This window comes from Pezoporus occidentalis, unplaced genomic scaffold (assembly GCF_034315485.1).
Source record: "Pezoporus occidentalis ecotype Australia unplaced genomic scaffold, CSIRO_AGI_Poc_V1 ctg25, whole genome shotgun sequence".
NCBI lineage: Eukaryota > Metazoa > Chordata > Aves > Psittaciformes > Psittacidae > Pezoporus > Pezoporus occidentalis.
Window position 1 is genome coordinate 6,979,556 of NW_026914394.1, and position 17,028 is coordinate 6,996,583.

The 17,028-nt window shown below is 43.5% G+C and overlaps 1 protein-coding gene and 1 long non-coding RNA gene across 16 annotated transcripts in view; both read left to right on the plus strand.

Moving 5' to 3' along the window:
- Window positions 1-17,028, plus strand: part of FGGY (FGGY carbohydrate kinase domain containing) — a 448,818-nt gene that overhangs the window by 223,987 nt on the left and 207,803 nt on the right. The window lies entirely within an intron of this gene.
- On the plus strand, window positions 4,468-11,783 carry LOC134165935 (uncharacterized). 2 transcript variants are annotated; one of them, XR_009965699.1, is made up of 3 exons: window positions 4,468-6,991; window positions 8,354-8,469; window positions 10,077-11,783. It is a non-coding gene; the product is annotated as an uncharacterized LOC134165935 (long non-coding RNA). The 2 variants fall into 2 exon arrangements; XR_009965700.1 differs by lacking the exon at window positions 4,468-6,991 and adding an exon at window positions 7,024-7,486.

Below are 17,028 nucleotides of genomic sequence, written 5' to 3' on the forward strand. Positions count from 1 at the left end.
CCACTGCCTCTGAAGGACTGGCATCAATGCAGTTCATTGGGAGGAGTAAAGGTTACTGGCTGTTGCATTCAGTTTGTGATGTTTGTGAGGACTCTGAAAGTTAGGAGATCTCCAAAGGTGCACATTGGAAGGTTGTTGGAAACCACTTATTTTTGTGCCTTAGCTGTCATCTGAAATAGAACTCATTGTGCCTTGTGTCCACGTGTATTTGTGTAGTGGGAGTGTGGTTTTAACACCAAGCTTTATTATAACCCCTGACAAATTCTCAGCTTTTATAATCTTCAGGCATACCGACTTTTTCCCCCACCCTGTGTGTACTTGAAATTAATCCACATGATAAATGGAGAGTGGTCAGAACAGGATATGAAACAGGAACCTCTGGAGTGCGCGTGAGTAGGACACAGATGTAATAGCCTTCAAAATCACACGCTGCTGCTGACGTTTGTCAGTAAAGGAATGGCCTGGAATCCCAGTCCAAGCAGATATGTTGCAATAGGCAGAGGAAGAGATCAGCCTTAGTGTCCCTTGATGGCTTCTCCTGAAGATCTGAGGTTATCCCAGCTGCTGCTCCAGCCGCCAGCTTTCGGCTGTTGTTCCAGCCTGGATGTGGAATGAAGCATTTCTTCCCAGCCCTGATGTGTTCACAGTTTGGTATCTGTGAAGCAGAGACTCGATGTAAACCTGGATGGGGGAGCACAGCTTCGTGTAACTGGACCTTGCCTCTGTTTGCATCAGAATTAACCAGAGGGAAAAACAATGTTTATGCTCTTTTTGCATGTGAAGTGTAGAAAGTGAAGAGATTCACACTGAGATCTGCCAGCTGTGTTGGTCACAGGGGTTTGTGCAGGCCATGCTGCACATTTGCCCCACAGTATCTTACAGTACAATTCAGCTCCAGCCCCTGGTCCTGTGTAACCTCCTCCCTGCCCTCCCCCAGGTCCCTCCATCTTCCTTATCTCCAATACCCCTCATCTGACCCCTCTCTTCCTGGTTTCAAAGTGTCTCCTCCAGAAGCTGGACAAATCAACAGATCTGTCAGGAGATGCAGGAAGGGAACCGGGGCTTATCTGAGTGTGCAGGTTATCTAAGGGGTTGCTCTCAAGAAACACTATCCATAAGCAGTACAAGTTATTCCAAGCCGGAGACAAGTAGAGGCTGGGCCTGAGTTCCTCAGGGCCAGATGTCTTGTGGATACAAGTGAAAGATGAGAACTCTGAAAACAGTGATAGAGTTGCCCTGAAGCCAGAAAGAGGTGCCTGAGATTGAGAAACATGGAAGGAAAGTTATCTTTTTGGTATGTATCTAGGGACTCTGAATTAGCTTCCTTGGTAAGGAAGAGCTTCCTGGAATTCTTCGACCAGTTTTATACCCAGAAGGGAATTATTTGGCGCTGGATTCAGCACACACATGGGATTTTACTTTGCAGTAAGACTACCCTGTGACAAACCCCCTCCAAAATATCATCAGCAAAGCTCTCCTCAGATGCAAACTCTGGATCTGCTTCCAAGTTGGACTCCCGCTTGCTCATTCCTCAGCTGGGTTTGTCAAAACTTCACAACATTTAGTCTTGCTTTTCCTTGCAGTGCTGAATCACTCTGTGATTTGAGTGAGAATTGAACTGCTTGTTACTGTAAATGTTGCTAGCCCCTGTCTGAAATCCAAGCGAAAACCCCTGCAAGGTCAGATTGCTCAAAAACGAGAGCACTTTTATCCTCAAGACTTTCATATGTAACACTTGCACGTATTTTGCTTCCTTTGTCACTTGTGGTCTCTTTAATGACACCATGGGAATCTGAACTGGGGCAGGATCAGGCACAGAAAAAGTGTGACCAAAGGAAAACAGATGTTTTATTGGTTTTAAATAGATTTTTCAATGTAAGAGGTGACTCTCTTGGAGAGGCAACACAGCATCCTTCTGTCGGTGAAGTTTCCTCTCAGTCTTGTAACAAACTGTTGGATTTTTATGCCAGACTGAGCCCTTTTTGGCTGTTTATAATGCATTGTTTGGGGTGACGTGGTTTAGTGGTGGTCTTGGCAGTCCTGGGGTAGTGATTGGACTTGATGATCTTAAAAGTCTTTTCCTATCTAGTTGATTCTATGATTCTACACTGGTCTTTAGTAGATATTTAGAGACTTGAGGGTTTAGCTGTATAGCTCCTTATTTCTGCCCCGGTCAGGCAGGAAGCACATAAAAGGTGGTTGGAAGAGATCTATCTGTACCCACAGAAGTTGGGTCGCAGTGCAGGTGTGTAATGCACCTTTCCCTGAGCAAAAGGTGCTCCCCTCAGGCAGGCAGAGCTTACATCCACTGAAATCCCAGAGGCACATGCAGTGACATGAGAGCTGACACTGGGAGATGTGCTGGGGATCCCTGCACATCCAACCTCAATCACAGTTGAGCTACAGCCTAGAGAACTGCAGCTTTATGGCTGGAGCAGCAATCAGGGCACCCCAGTGCATGGAGTGACTGGTGGGGTACGTAACCACCACAGAGATTTTGCTACGTACGGGGTATTGCACAAACAGAACCAAAGCCCTAATTTGAAGGATTATACTCATGCACACAGAGGGAAATGGAGTTTTCAGGATTCTTTACGGGTGATGAAGCACAAGCCAGGAAGAACACTGTTGGGTTTTCTGATGTCAGTGTGAGCTGACAGAATTGGCAATAAGGAAAATTAGCCTTCAATTATGGGCTAAACAAGTTTTAAAGAAGCCACTGAAGACGTAGCTGGTACAGAGCCCCATATTGCTGGTATTATTTTTGCCTCTCAGAAACAAGACACGCTTAAAAGTCCTTAAGCTGTTCCCTCTCCTTCTCCCTCCTCTGTTGGAAAATTAGTCTCTTGTCACATGTAAGAGCTGCATAAGGAACAGGAACAAAACATGTAGGTGTTCTAATTAAAGTCATTAAACAACATGCGATTTGTTAAGCACATCAAGTTCTGGACAAATTCACACTGCAGCTTTTCTGTTTCATGTGCCCAGGTGATAAAGAACGTCCATCGGGAAAAATTCCATATCTTGCCTTGGATCAGATCTTGACTGAGATTGAAAATGTCACTGAGATATGGGCTGTAGTGGGACTACATGACCACTGTTTCTAATCACCCTGTAATTAGAAGGGGGTTTTGTTGATGATACATATGCTGAGATAATCTCTGCAGGGCTAAGACAAGAGTTAAACTCTGCTTTCATCAGAAAAGACAGTAGTTGATAAGCCACAAGGTGAAAAATGTTACATTCAGTGGTTCTTCTTCGAAAGGGCACTGTTAATGATACAGAAGCATTTAATGGTAAGAAGTCTGTCCCCCTAGATGTTACAATGGAATGGAAATACTTTTCTTCAGTTATTACATTTTGTTCTTCTAAATAATCATTCTAACTAAATTATTTCTGAATCTTCTTTGATCTATGGTATCACATAATTATATCATGTTATTATGATAAATGATGAATATTAAATACTAAATGTTATATGTTCATATCTATAATACAGCGCTGGTTTTGGCAGTGTTGCCATCAACACATATGTCCATGAGGAAGCATCCAGCCCTTTGGCACTGTTTATACACCAGGGAAGTTTGGGACCTTCTCATCTTGTGGTTGAAGGCACCCACTAGCATTGTACTTCATATGAACTCCCACTTAGGTTTGAGTCTACCTACCCTCTCCTTAGAGTTTTTAGAATGGCATTACCCAGAATGATGCATCACCCACATAAAGAGGGAGGAATTCAAATCAGATGGGGAGCAAAGCTCTCTCCACCAGGAACAGGAGGAGATGGGGCTTCTGGCGATGGGAGAAGTGGAGGAGGAAGTGAAACCACTGATAGGGAGAATGGGGTTCTGCGGTAGGGAAGGGTATGGATGTAGTTAAGTGGGACCAGGATGTGGGAGCAACAATTAGCAGTGGAGAAAAGGAAAATGGATGTTCATCAAGCCCTAGCCATAGGAAGAAAATGGAGGAAAACACAGTGATGGGGGGAAAGAAAAAAGCCTGGCTTTTTCCACGAGGATACCCAGCTTGCCTATTTAGGGTAACACTTGTCTTTCTGGCTCCTTCCAAAACTGAAACCCCTGTCTGGAAGAGATGATGCACTTTTGGCCTGCTCTTTGATTTCATTGACTGTAGCACTGAGAATCCCAAAGCAGGAGGTGGGAAAGATCTGCAGCAGGAAAAGAAGTATCAGGGGAAAGTTGATACTTGGTTGAGGGTGTTTTCATTATAGAGCTATCTTTAATGGATACTTTGCTGTATCTCTCTTGCTGTGAACTGAGCCATTGCCCCTATTGCTTGACTTCACTACAACTTGATTACAAGATGCAATTTTGATCCCATCATGTTTTGGATTTGCTTCTGACCTGCTTATCATCCTAAGTGAGGGTTATGGGAAAGGGAGCACGGGAAGATGGCCACCAGTGCAAATGCTACCGTGACACGATCCAAGGCTCTAGGGATAAAATGACCTATACTTTATTTTAGCATATAAGCATGACCACAATTGTCTGTGTCAAGTATCCACAGATTGGCTTTTGCAACATGTTCCTAAGATGCTTATGAAAAATTCCTTTAGAGTGCTCCCGATTTCCCTTCTTGTTTGCGACTCTTGAGACTGCAGATGGGCTGCACTTTAAGTCTTCATGCAATCGAGTTTGAGAACTTCTTTTTTAGACATAATTACATCCCCCCAGGAGCTGGATCTCATTCAACATGCAGAATAAATCACAACACTTAGTAGGACTGTACCAGATTGAAGAAGTCCAGAGAGGAAATCTCACACATTTGTGAAATGCCTCACTTGCACTAGTTGCTCTTTATTTATGTATTTATATTTCCTGCAAAGGTAGTGCAGACGTACAAGCTGTTGTCTTTAGATAGAATCAAAACATGTCCATTCCTCGAAGCGAGAGAGTGAAATCAGATTCTGATTGCTAAATGGGGACAGCTTCACCATCTTTTATCTACTGCTGCTTTAGGAAGGACAAATGGAAAGTACCTGCTCTTCATTCTGCAGTGAAACTAGAAGCCAGACAGAACATTGGGCGATCTAAGCTTCTGGTTTGAAGTGCGTCTCCTGCCTCTGGAGCAGAGAGGCACTGACTGAGCTGTCCATGCTGTTTGGCTACCAAGGAACTTTCCACATCTCTGACTGCCCCTGTTTCTTGGTTCCTCTCTATTCTGAGACGGTTCCGAATGCTTCTTGCGTATGGTCTCTGTGCTTTGAGATAACATGTGAACAGGAAACTTCTTGATTATTTTTCTTCCTGTTAGTTGTTGGGGAAGTCTTCTCTTTTTTCCCTTCTCAGATCCACATGACTACCAGAAGTCGAGGAGCAGATAGGTAAGCACTAAAAACAAACGCAGCAGAGCGAGCCATCTGGTGTGTGGAGGAGGGCTGACTCCTACAGCTCTGATCTCAGCACTAACGTGCGGCATCTGTGCAGGACTGGGGACCGGGATGTGCAGCACAATTAGCCACATGAAGAGCTGGCATCTAAACATCCTGGGGGATGAAGTGCCTGATGCTCAGGCAGCTTTCCATAGCAGACTAAGGAGCAAAACCAGCCCCAGGGCAGTGGGGAGAAGTCTTGGGATGCAAATCTCTGTTCCTCACTGGAAAGCATTGGTCATGGGCATCGTTCTCTGCACTCACACTGTGGTTTAAGTGTTGTGTTTGTCCCTGCAAAAAAGTGTCTTGACAAAAATGTCAGAAGTGGTTACTCAGCCCAACTAAGTTTTCAGCTTCCATCCTCAACTTACCCGATGGGCAGAGCATTCCCTAATGGGATGTGGGGATGACAGAAATTCCTCATAGTTGCTCTTGTGGGAGCTTCTTCAGGCTGTGTCAATGCCAAGTAAAATGGGTTCACAGTATCAGTGTTCCCGAAATCTGACAGCCTTGTAGACAAACCAGCCCCAGCCCAATGTTTCTCCATGCTCTGCTTCACCATGCAACGGCTGACTGAGATGAACTTGCTGACTCCTCACACATCCATTGAGTAAAACCAACTGAGCTTCCAAAAAGATGCTGCTGCTTCTGCTGTCTGGTTTAGGGTTGTATTAAGCCCTTACTCTAGAGCTTCTACTGAGAGGGAGCTTCTCTCAAGGGGAGTGAAACTGATGGTTTCCAAGCTTAGGACAAGATGAACTCTCACAGAGCCAGCAATAAAATTGTGAGTGCACAGCAAGCTGTTAGGCAGTGATCCCTATTCTATCTAAAGTCATTACCTGCTGGTTTATCTCCCCTTCTTAGTGAGACAATAACCTAAGGATATGCATGAATCATAGAATAATGAAGTGGTTTGGGTTGGAAGGCACCTTAAAGCTCATCCAGTTCCAACCCCTGCCATGGGCAGGGGCGCCTTCCACTAGAGCAGCTTGCTCCAAGCCCCTGTGTCCAACCTGGCCTTGAACACTGCCAGGGATGGGGCATCTATGGGCAATCTGTGCCAGTAAAGAAACAGAAGTGAAGGGGTAAATAGTTCATATTCACATCAAGCTTCAAAGACATAAATGGCTAGAGTTGCAAAGTGTTATTATCTGCCACTTTGGAAAGACGCTCCAGATTCTGTGGGATTCAAAGCAAAGTAGAAAATTAGGCTGTTTATTCTACAATTCACTGGAAAAATAAGTTTCTATAGAAACTACCACTTCAGAGGTATTTACATTTCTCTACTATGAAGCATCTTAAGAAAGAGCATTCCCATAAATAGCAAATAGAAGTTGTTGTGTTTGGTATAATAAGCTACTACTTACAAAAGGCTGTGTACATTCTAAGTATTATGATGGGGTTGCTGTATAAACCGTGGATCCATTGAATATATTCGAAGAGACTCAAAACACCCCATAAGAAAAATGAGATAGTGATGTGTAAAGTAATGTGTAAGAATTCCTTTGTGCCCTTCCGGTGATGAATCTGCACTCAAACAGAAGATTGAATTAATAGCTCTGGCAGAGCTGATTCTTTAAAAGTCCATTTATGAGTAAGGTAACAAGAAAAGCACTGACATTTTTAGCTGTAGATGAGGTGCTGCCCATGTATGCGTGTGCTGGCATTTAGAATTTGGGTATATGTTAATGGTACTGAGCTTTGCAGTTTCCTTCAGCTCTCCAGTTGTAAGGCACTGCATGAGTGTATTGCTCTTTATTATCTACTAGTGAAAACTGAATAAATAGAATAAAGAAAATACAAATATCATTTGCTGTATTTGCAGGGCTGGTGAGAGAAGTACATTTGGAAATGCTGATGAGCAGTGGATTGTGTATCCCTACTTCCATCCTGTGTCTATCGTTTTCAAGGAATAGATAAAGCATTGCAAGAGTTTTAAAGCTTCCTTTCTTGTATATAGGGCCAGCATGATAAATGAGATTACAACCCACAGAGAAACCACCTGCCAGTGTCTGCAATCTCATGCTGAGGTTGATGATAGAGAATTCGGGTTGTTGCTGTTGCATACAGTCGAAACTCTCCCAAAGGGAGAAGGTCTGGATCTGGGGTGCCCTCCCAGCATCTGGCAGTCAGCCTTTGTCATGACTTGCTGGGCTGGAGATTGTACCCAACCGTTTAGTATGCATTGGTAGACTGAGGCCTTGGTGAGTGTGATTTCACACTTAAGATGTGTCCAAGGAATGCCATCAAGATGGAGATGGGAAGGTACCAAGTACTGAGCACACCCCACTTCCTCAGGAAAGCAGATTCCCTTAGGAGTATTTATTTGAAAACACATCTGAAAGATTCAGATGCCTGAACATTATTGATGTCTTCTCTGCAAATTGGATACTTTGAAATGCATTAACCAAAGCCTTTAATCAGCCCAGTAGCAATGGAGGTCTATGCTCCAGATGGAAATTAATCACTCCTTTGATAAAGAATGGCTGAAATGGTTCTTGGTACCAAAATACCTTATGATGGTTGCTGCAGGTGCAGAAGTAAAAGCCGCCTAGGTCCCGGTATCACCTGTTCAAGGTAGTAGTTAGAGTCAGTTAACAGACAAATGCAACCCCCAAATAGCAGTCAATAAAAAACAAAGGGCCAAGCTGCTGCTTCCTAAATTGGGTTTGTTCTCTGGCAAATGACTGAATTATAGCTCTTAATAACAAGGAATGCAGTGTATCGGTGCTGTCTTGACCCATTTACTAAATCATGGTGTCTCTCCCATGCCTTTGTTTGGTGGTTTTTCTTGCCCAAGACTTCTCAGAAGTCTTGAAAGCAAGACATAATAACACAGATCCTGCCCTGGTAGCAAATTGTGCAGTCTTTTGTTTCAAGCACACAGCATGCACCCAGACGTGCTCATAAAATATCCATAGCAAAATCATGCAATGCCTGTCTCTCTTATACATTTTTAAGAGCTGTGCCCTAAATCCATTAAAAGACTGTGAGGCTTGAATAGAAGAATAATCCTTCCTACCATATGGGTGAGAAAGGAGTTGAGATCAAGTAACTGGACATTCAAACCGAAACATGTAAATTTGCTGACCACCAATTTTCTGCTGTGAAAATACAGTATCTCCTGAAATTCAGTTCTTTTGTCTAAATTGTTCAAAGCTATTTTGAGTTAAAGAACAGAGGAATCTTGTACATTAAACATGGAGCTGGCATAGTGAGGGGGCAGAGAAATAGAACTGTACAAGAGTCAGAAGATGGCAAGGACTGTGTGTAGTGATAGAAGATGCTTTCTGATTCCAGGACAACTAAGTTAAAGGAAAGGTGTCTTTATGATAGAGTCATAGAGTCAGAGAGTGGTTTGGGTTGGAAGGGAGCTTAAAGCTCATCTAGTCCCAACCCCCTGCCATGGGCAGGGACACCTTCCACTAGAGCAGCTTGCTCCAAGCCCCTGTGTCCAACCTGGCCTTGAACACTGCCAGGGATGGGGCAGCCACAGCTTCTCTGGGCACCCTGTTCCTTACTTTTGAACTATGAGGTGGCTGCCCTCACTTTGGGACTGAACCCTGGAAATCCAATGCTATACATTGGAAAAAAACATGGCCTTCATTGTTTTACCCTGAAGAGAGAAGCAGGAAACCTAATGACATCCCATGTAACCTGGGTAGATGTTCAAAGGAGGAGAAGGGAATGAGCCACTCAGAATGAAAGGGAATTGGGTGTCTGCGTCCCTAAGGCTCTTTATAAAATTACATACCACATCTCTTGCCAGGAGTCCTCTCATCTGATCATTTCTATAGCACTGTAATATATTTAATTTGGAAAATCTACACTCCACCTAAGTCTACGTTCCAGGTACTTCCTTTTCCTATTCAATGTCTTGCAGCTTAGAATCACTTGCAGATGCTTTCAGAGTACATTTTGCTCTTTAGACATATCTGGGATCATTCATAGGATTTCAGAGGTATAAATGGGCTCACAAGCAGTTGGTTTTGCTCCCATGAAAGCTGGGAGTGGACTAGGAGAGGATGGGGACATTGCCTTTACTAGGAGCTGGGTGCTCCTGTCACTGCCCGGGGTTGCAGAGACCCTTGCTCTTTCCAAGGCCCATTTTCCTTAGGCAATGTGAACCTCTTGTCCTGAGGGAAGTTACAGCAATAAATGGTGTTGGTATTTATTGTAAAAGCTTACAGTGGTATGGAAATTCAGATTCAGATGAGCCCCACTCAGCCACCACCACAGGTGGATTCCTTGGTGGGTCAGAAACTCCCTTGAACCCAAAAGCCACGTGCTCTGTTAAAGGCAGCAAATAGTAAACCTTCATAACTCATTCTTGAGAGCATTGACTGTATGCTATGAGTCCACTTTAGTTCAGAGATGCATCATGTATTAACCTCACTGGTTGTTGGTGTCACTCCTCTGAGCTTGGTGGAACTCCTTGGGCGAGCAGAGCCAGTGTTCTCTATAGAAACAGGCTAGGGCACAACACAGCCTCCACGTACCCTAGGGCTTCACTGTGAAGAAAATCCCTGTGACAGAATCTTCAGTAACTCACTTTTCACAACTTTAAAATCAAAGTTTACTGTAAATATGAATTTGGGATTTTTCTATCTCAGTCATCTGCTTTTTAAAATGACTTCTTACTAGAACTGTCTTTGGAGCTTGTGATTCTCTTTTCTGCTTTCAGTTTCCCTTCTGTGCTGCCTTGGTTCTAAGTGGGCCGTGGTTTTCTGAAGCTGTAGCTGTGATGTTTGCTATGTTTTCCTATACAAGACCTGTGTTTAAAAAGAAAACCCAAACAACCAAAACCCAAAATGGCCAACCAAAAAGTAACCTAGCCAAAATCTAATTCTTTTCCCCATGCATTTAAGTTACTACTGTCAAGACAAGTTTAACATACACGGTATAATTGCTTCACCAAGATACTGTGTTCACACCGACCATACTTGTGCCTATTTTGAGGTTTTTAGTCGCCTATGTATTGTTAAATAAAACACACCCCCATTGTGTAGGGGTGTGCATGCACAGATCAACTTGAACATGGGATATGTGGGTATTTGACCATGCCTGGAGGTGATGAAGTCTACACAATCATAGTCTGCTTCCTTTGTTTGCTTGTTTCAGAAGCTGCAATCTCTGTCTTGCATTTATGTCCCTGGACCCTAAGTAATGTCAGGAGGCTTCTGTATTGGATGTGACCTGGTGAGGAATTACAACTAACAGGGAATTCCAGTGAAGATATGAATCAAAGGGTAGGTTCTGCCCTTCTTCCTCCAAGGGAATGATCCCTTATTCCCTGGGAGGTGCCACCCCAGTGGTTTCCTATTTTCCATAAGTCAGTAAGTAGGGACCAAGCAGATGTAAACGTGGAGAGCTGTGTCCCATGTGCTGTGCTCCACACTGGCACTGCAAACACCCTGCCTTTGCTGTCTTGCAAAGCTGCACTTGCCCCGTCGGGCTTGGCAGCTGCCTGAAAATAGCCATTTCCTTCAGCTCTCATTTGCCTGTAACAATCTTGAACTTGTTGACCTTTGTGCCTATTAATTATTGATATAACGTTGCATTATTTAGGCTTGTTTGAGCAGACAGATACATCGTGGCCAGACAGGCTGATGGATAACATCCTAAAAAAAGTCTCAAGTTGCCTTGGTACAACAAAGGGCTGTCACTTCATTACCTTCCCCTTACCCCCTCCTCTCGCTGGCAAAGTACTGCTTAAAACCTTACTAGGAATCTGAAGTATAATAGTGATCTCTTCAGACAAGGGGCTTCATCTTGACTCTGTTGGCGTTGTGGTCCTGATGCTGGTCAAATACACAGAGGAAGCTTCTTAACCAATCCTCTGAGGCTGTGTTTCTTAAGATACGACCAATTGTTTTGTTTTTCAAGCCCTTGCCATGGAAAGGAGACTTGATTTCTCCCTGGTTGCTATGAGCTGTATTGCAACACTCCAGAGACACAGGCACAGCTTGATGTGTATCTCCCAGGGAAACCTGCCTTTGATTTCTCTCAAACCCCGCCGCAGTCATGTTGTCTATGGAGCCAAGAAAAAGGCGTATCACAGCGAACTGTCTGTAACTCAAAACACGGATGTGGAGCAGTTCTGAACCTTCGGGACTGCAGCATAGCTTCAGCTGAAGCAGGAAGGAAGGAACACAGCCCTCCGTGGCAGTCCTATCAGGGTGAGGAGCGCGGGGTGCATCACAGGTGACGAGCAGCACTGAATGCATGACGAGCTTGTGAGTGCCTGCGTGCTGCCTCTTCCCTCTCTGCTCGTCATGCTTTGCTGTGTCGCAACCTGCTCTGATGTCAGAATCCCACTGCTCGATACGTTGTCTCTATGAAAGCAGAACAGGCGGAGAAAGAGGAAGGAAAGCAGGAGGAGGAGGAGGAGGAGGAGGAGAAATGCAGTTTAAGTGTGATAAATCTGGCGGCTCGTTTGTTTTCCAGGAGAAACAGTCGGGTTTAGGGAAACAATTTCAGAAAGACTCATTTGCTGTTTTCAAAGGTGATCTAGAGCCAACTCCTTCGTGTCCTGTGGATCCTTACTGCTGCAGTTGGGCACATACTGTGGGGTTCTCAGAGCCCCTGATGCCTTGGGGGACTGTGTGGAATTCTTTCACCCTCTGTGTAAAAGCAAAGTCAGATTCCCAAATGAGACCCTTCTGTCTCATTTCTGATTCACTGCTACAGCACAGCAGTGCCTGAGTGCCCAGGGAAGCTCCCTTGGTTCAACCTCAACTTGACCGATGTGTTTGACCCCATTACTCAGGGTCATCTCTCTCTTAGGCTCTCCTTACTGTGTGGTCACACTAGCATTTTCCCTGGATTTCAGGAACATCAGCCATGTGCTCTACTCTTCCACAAACCAGGACTTCACCCTCAAAGCTTGTGTTCATTTCCCTCCATTCAAGAGCACTCCTTCCCAGAGGTCCAGCCTTGTTCAGCAGGAGGGGATCTGTTCAGGAGAGATGCTTTAGGTTTGTCAGAAATGATTAACAACAGACCTGAGCAAAACAGTAAATGAGGAAACCTGCGTTGGTTTCCTCACTGCTCTATGCCGTATTGTGGAGCTTGGTCAGCATCTTTGAGACGTCCAGGTTTCCTCCAGCTCATGGCTTCTCAGACATTTTATGCAGTCTCTTACTCTTGCTGACCTTTTGTTGTTCTTTTTCCAGACTGATCAGCCAGGTACCATCATCTTTTATCTCCTTTGTCACATATCTCCTTCATCCAGTGGGTCCATCAGTGCTATCAGGCAATACCAGCCTTCCACTAGACAATCAGTTCCCACCTCTTTGAAACCTCTACTCTAAAGATGGTTTTCTTGAACCATCTCATTTTTCCCAGCACTTCTCCATTTGAATAGCTGAGCATCACGGTTTAGCAGCCCTCCCTTCTAGTCCTGGATAAGATGGAAGAATTTATCCTGCTGCATGTTGTGGGTTTTAGCTCCATATAGGGACAGGGAAGCAACTAACTCCCACACTCCAGTTGAATTTTAAGCCTGACATGAGTACATGTGCAAAATGCAAGTCCCTAACACTGAATTCACAGACTCCCTGTGGACTTTCTGAATTATTTCAGGCTAGTTTACTGAAATTGAATTACATAAAAGCCATACAAACCAGCACATTATTATGTAAAGCTCCACAAAACAAGTGCTGTGATTTTAACTGAGTTGAACAAATAAAACATTAAGTGTCATTTGTGTTCAGGGCCATGTGTTAGCTTTTGAAAACAAAAAGGAAATCAGTGAACCAAGTCACACAAAACATATGTCTGCAGAAGAATGATAAAACATATACTGTATCTGGACATCTTGTGAGGGTGGTTTTAATTCTTGCTGCTGTTGTGGCTGGAGGCTTTTGCTGTGCAAAAAAAAGGCTCCGCTGTGTTCATATGACAGTACAGAATGGGGTTTATTCCTACTGCATCAGGAATAATATAATCCCCTTGCAATAGTGTGGTGGGTTCTGAGTCCTCCAGCTGAGACACCTTCTTGGGTTTGCTGGAACATTGCAGTAAGACACTGTTCAGTCCTGTCTGTGATACCTGTCACCTCAGCCTCCCTGTTATGTGCAGGCTGCATTTTGGGAAGGGAGGCTGTGGTGGTGGCTCTGACCATGCCAAGGAGACTCTCTTGCAATATATGGGATAGGAATGCACTTGCCTCCCTTGGCATGTTACGATTCATGCCAGGATTAACCAAAAAGGCACACTCAGAGGTATTAACCTCTTACCAAAGGTCTCTTTAGTAACTAAAGATCTCTCTGTTCCCCAGATTCATCTTGTCATCTGCCTGAACTTGTCTACTACAGATGCTGCTGCAGCCTGGATCCTGGTCCAATGTGAGGCTGCTGGAGCACAGGTACCTGTATCCTGCAATCCTGCTATGGCATCTTTGTCATGCTCGAGGAAGCAACAGTTGTCATGCATTTCTGTCAGTGTTCAGGGCTTAGGCCAAGAGTATGACATCTCCATTAGCTTCTTCTTGCCGAGCATGCTTTCATAATGTAGGTACGTGTGTTTAGCTGTCAGCTTGATTCTTGCAACAAAAGGAAAAGCAAACGAGTAATAAATAGAGAAGTTGCACAAGTTGCCTTTAAATAATGGCATTGGGTGGAACACGTGAAATAGGAGCTGTGGCTACAAAGCAGATGCTTCCTATTTCTCCTGTGAGCATGATAGAAATTACAGCTGTTTAAACTGCTGCAGCAGCTAAGGAGAATACTGAAAGCCTGAAGATGCCTTTCTGTCCACCCTGCTGCTCCTGTTTGGGGTTGGTAGAGTAAGAAGTGAAGAACTGAGCCCCAAGCTTCATGCTCTTCCACTGAAGACTGGTTTAGTTCCAGTGTACTGAGGAAAAGTGTTGTGAATACACGCTCCTCTTTTCTGATGTGACAGTCACTGGTGCTTCAGAAGGCTCTGAGGGCCCAAGTCATGAAGAACTGACTAATCAGGCACTGAATTTTCAATACTCTTTTGAATGGCTGTGGGAAGGGATCTCTAAATACTTAGAAGAAATCAAGCCTTAAAAATGGAGGCATGGTATTCCAAAAATATGGGAACATGGCTTTTAAAAATCCTCCATCATTTCACTCTTTTAAAGGTCTTACTTTAGCTGTAGAAGGCAATGACTCATTTTTGCAGCATTTCATCTATTACATGAAATATACTTTTTGATGAAGGCAGGTTAATGTGACCAATAGATGCATATTCATCTATCAGTACAGTTGTATTTAAATCAATGAGTAGTTTAAATGATTAATACCAGCCCAGATTTCTTCAAACATTATCATTTAACATGAACCCACAAAGATCTTATTTAAAAAAAAACTAAAATACTTCTTCACATGTTTGGTTTTTAAACTCTGGTGGTATCATAGAAGTGAAATATGAATACATTTAGGCGGGCAGAATGTCCTCATGTGTTCTTGGAATATTAATGCTTCCAAAACTTAATGGAATATTAATGCGTCCAAAAACTTCCAAAATTGGAAAATTCAGATTTTGAAAAGAAATAGTGAATTTTAGTGTTTCTTACACCAGTTGTTGACACAACATCTTTAGACTTCATTATTTACATGCCAGGATCACAGAATTCTGGAAAGAATGGGAAAAATGGGTTCTTTGGGACAGAGATCTGTGAAATACCACATGCCAGAGCGGTTCTCCTAGCCCCCAGCTCATGCTTTGCCATGCTTTTTCCTGGGGTCTTCTGTGTCTTGGGCAGTGAGTTATCATGATGAATTTTCCTGATGCCCCACAGCTGACCCCAAGCTCTTCTCTTTCTAGAGAGCCTCATGTGCCCTTCCTTGTCAGAACATCACACACGTCCACTAAAGATAGGAGCATGTAAGAACAATCTCCTTGCCTCAGAGCAGAGAGGAACAGAAATAACAAGCACTCTGTGTGCATGAGAGAAAACCACCTTCAAACCCAAAAGATCTTGAGACCTCCATTTGAGGGTATTTCAGCTTACAAGACACATCGAAACCCGTGTCCCTAACATGTATGTGTGCAGATACCTCCTACACTTAGCGATAGTACAGTAGTAATCTCTAGGACTTTCTTCCTTCTCATATTAAAGTTACAACCTCATTTTGGTTGTGGTTTAACTTGGATTATCATCTAGAGCAAACAATGCTCTTGATCAACATGCTAACAACAGATGTGTTGTCTGTTTGAATCTAGACATAAACATGACCTTTTCACATGCATTTTTCACCAGAGAAACAAACCCCTGGATATGATTTTATCCACAATGATTTGCTTAAGCAACATCTTTTTTTTAATGAAATGCTAATGTTTTATGGGGGAGGGAGGGATAATTTTCTGGGCAGTTCTGAACTAAACCCACCCGACATGGATCTAATCAAGATTTTACAGCTACTTAAATGGATCAGAGCAAGAGGGAGTCATTTACACTCAGTGTGCAGAGCGGTGCCCATGCACCACCATCAGAGATCCTTGATTGAACCTCAAGAAGGATGCTATTAAGCTTTTCACATTAATTATGCTTCAAACCATCCCTCTAGTGATAGGGGGGCTAATTTTCAATTGATACACTTAAATCAATTCCTTCATGGACAGACATTTGTTCATTATGAACTCGTTTTACACAGGGCCACTCTCGGAGAAAGCAAGCTAATACTGTTCCGTCAGCAGTCAGGTGCATTAGAGAAGCAATCGCTATATGTCTCCTCCTGATGTGTTTTGATGGTGCTCATTTCTTCTGGCATGCTTTTAGTTGCCAGTGATTCAGATGTGTCAGCTACTATAGCTGTAAGGAAACATTGATGAGGGATTTATAACACCCAGGCTTCAAGTTCCTGACCTGAAAAATGGCTCAGTAGTTGCTTTTGAAGCAGAATTGGTTTTTATCCATACAAAAAACCATACTTCCTAAGTTCCCCTATCTGTGTTTTAATGTAACATTTTATCCTGGATATAATTCATGGCTCTTGTCAGATAGTTTTCACTATGAGGTATAGTTGGGGTAGCTACTGAATTTATGGAGAGGAATCAACCTAATCTCTTTAAAAGTGAAATTGTCTTGTAAAGTGTCTGCTGAACTCTCTTGTATGGTGGTTCTGCAGTGTCTCACTGTCTGTATCAAGGAGGAGCTTCTCCAGGCAGAGCGATGCTAGAGCTTTGTCAGGGAATGGTTGTCCAAGGAGGGATGCTCTTCAGAGCAAATGAAATTTACTGTTGTTCTTTGTTATATTGCTTTCAGGGCAGCTCCCATCTGAAATCAGGTCTCACCAAGCTAGGTGCTGAAGAGGTACAAAGGAGAGCACAGCCTCTGCACTTAACAACACCACAGAGATAGGTTAGAAGAGTCGAAGGAATGCAGACAGAGCTTTCTTGCTTCCAGCTGAATTCCAGAGGTAAGATCAGATAGCTGCTCTTCTCATTCCAATAGAAATCTGGTTGCACTTCTGAGTAAGCTCTTCCAGCATAAACCCCAATAGATTATTAAATAATGAATTGGATATATCTAATGTTTATTTTCCACCTATGTTCTTGCAGTGCAGGAAGAGCTCCCTGAGACACGTCAGCTCTGGGTCATTCATGCTAGATTTGTTGAAAGCTTTACTGGATCTCCTGAGACAAAAAGGTAATCTGCCCAACAG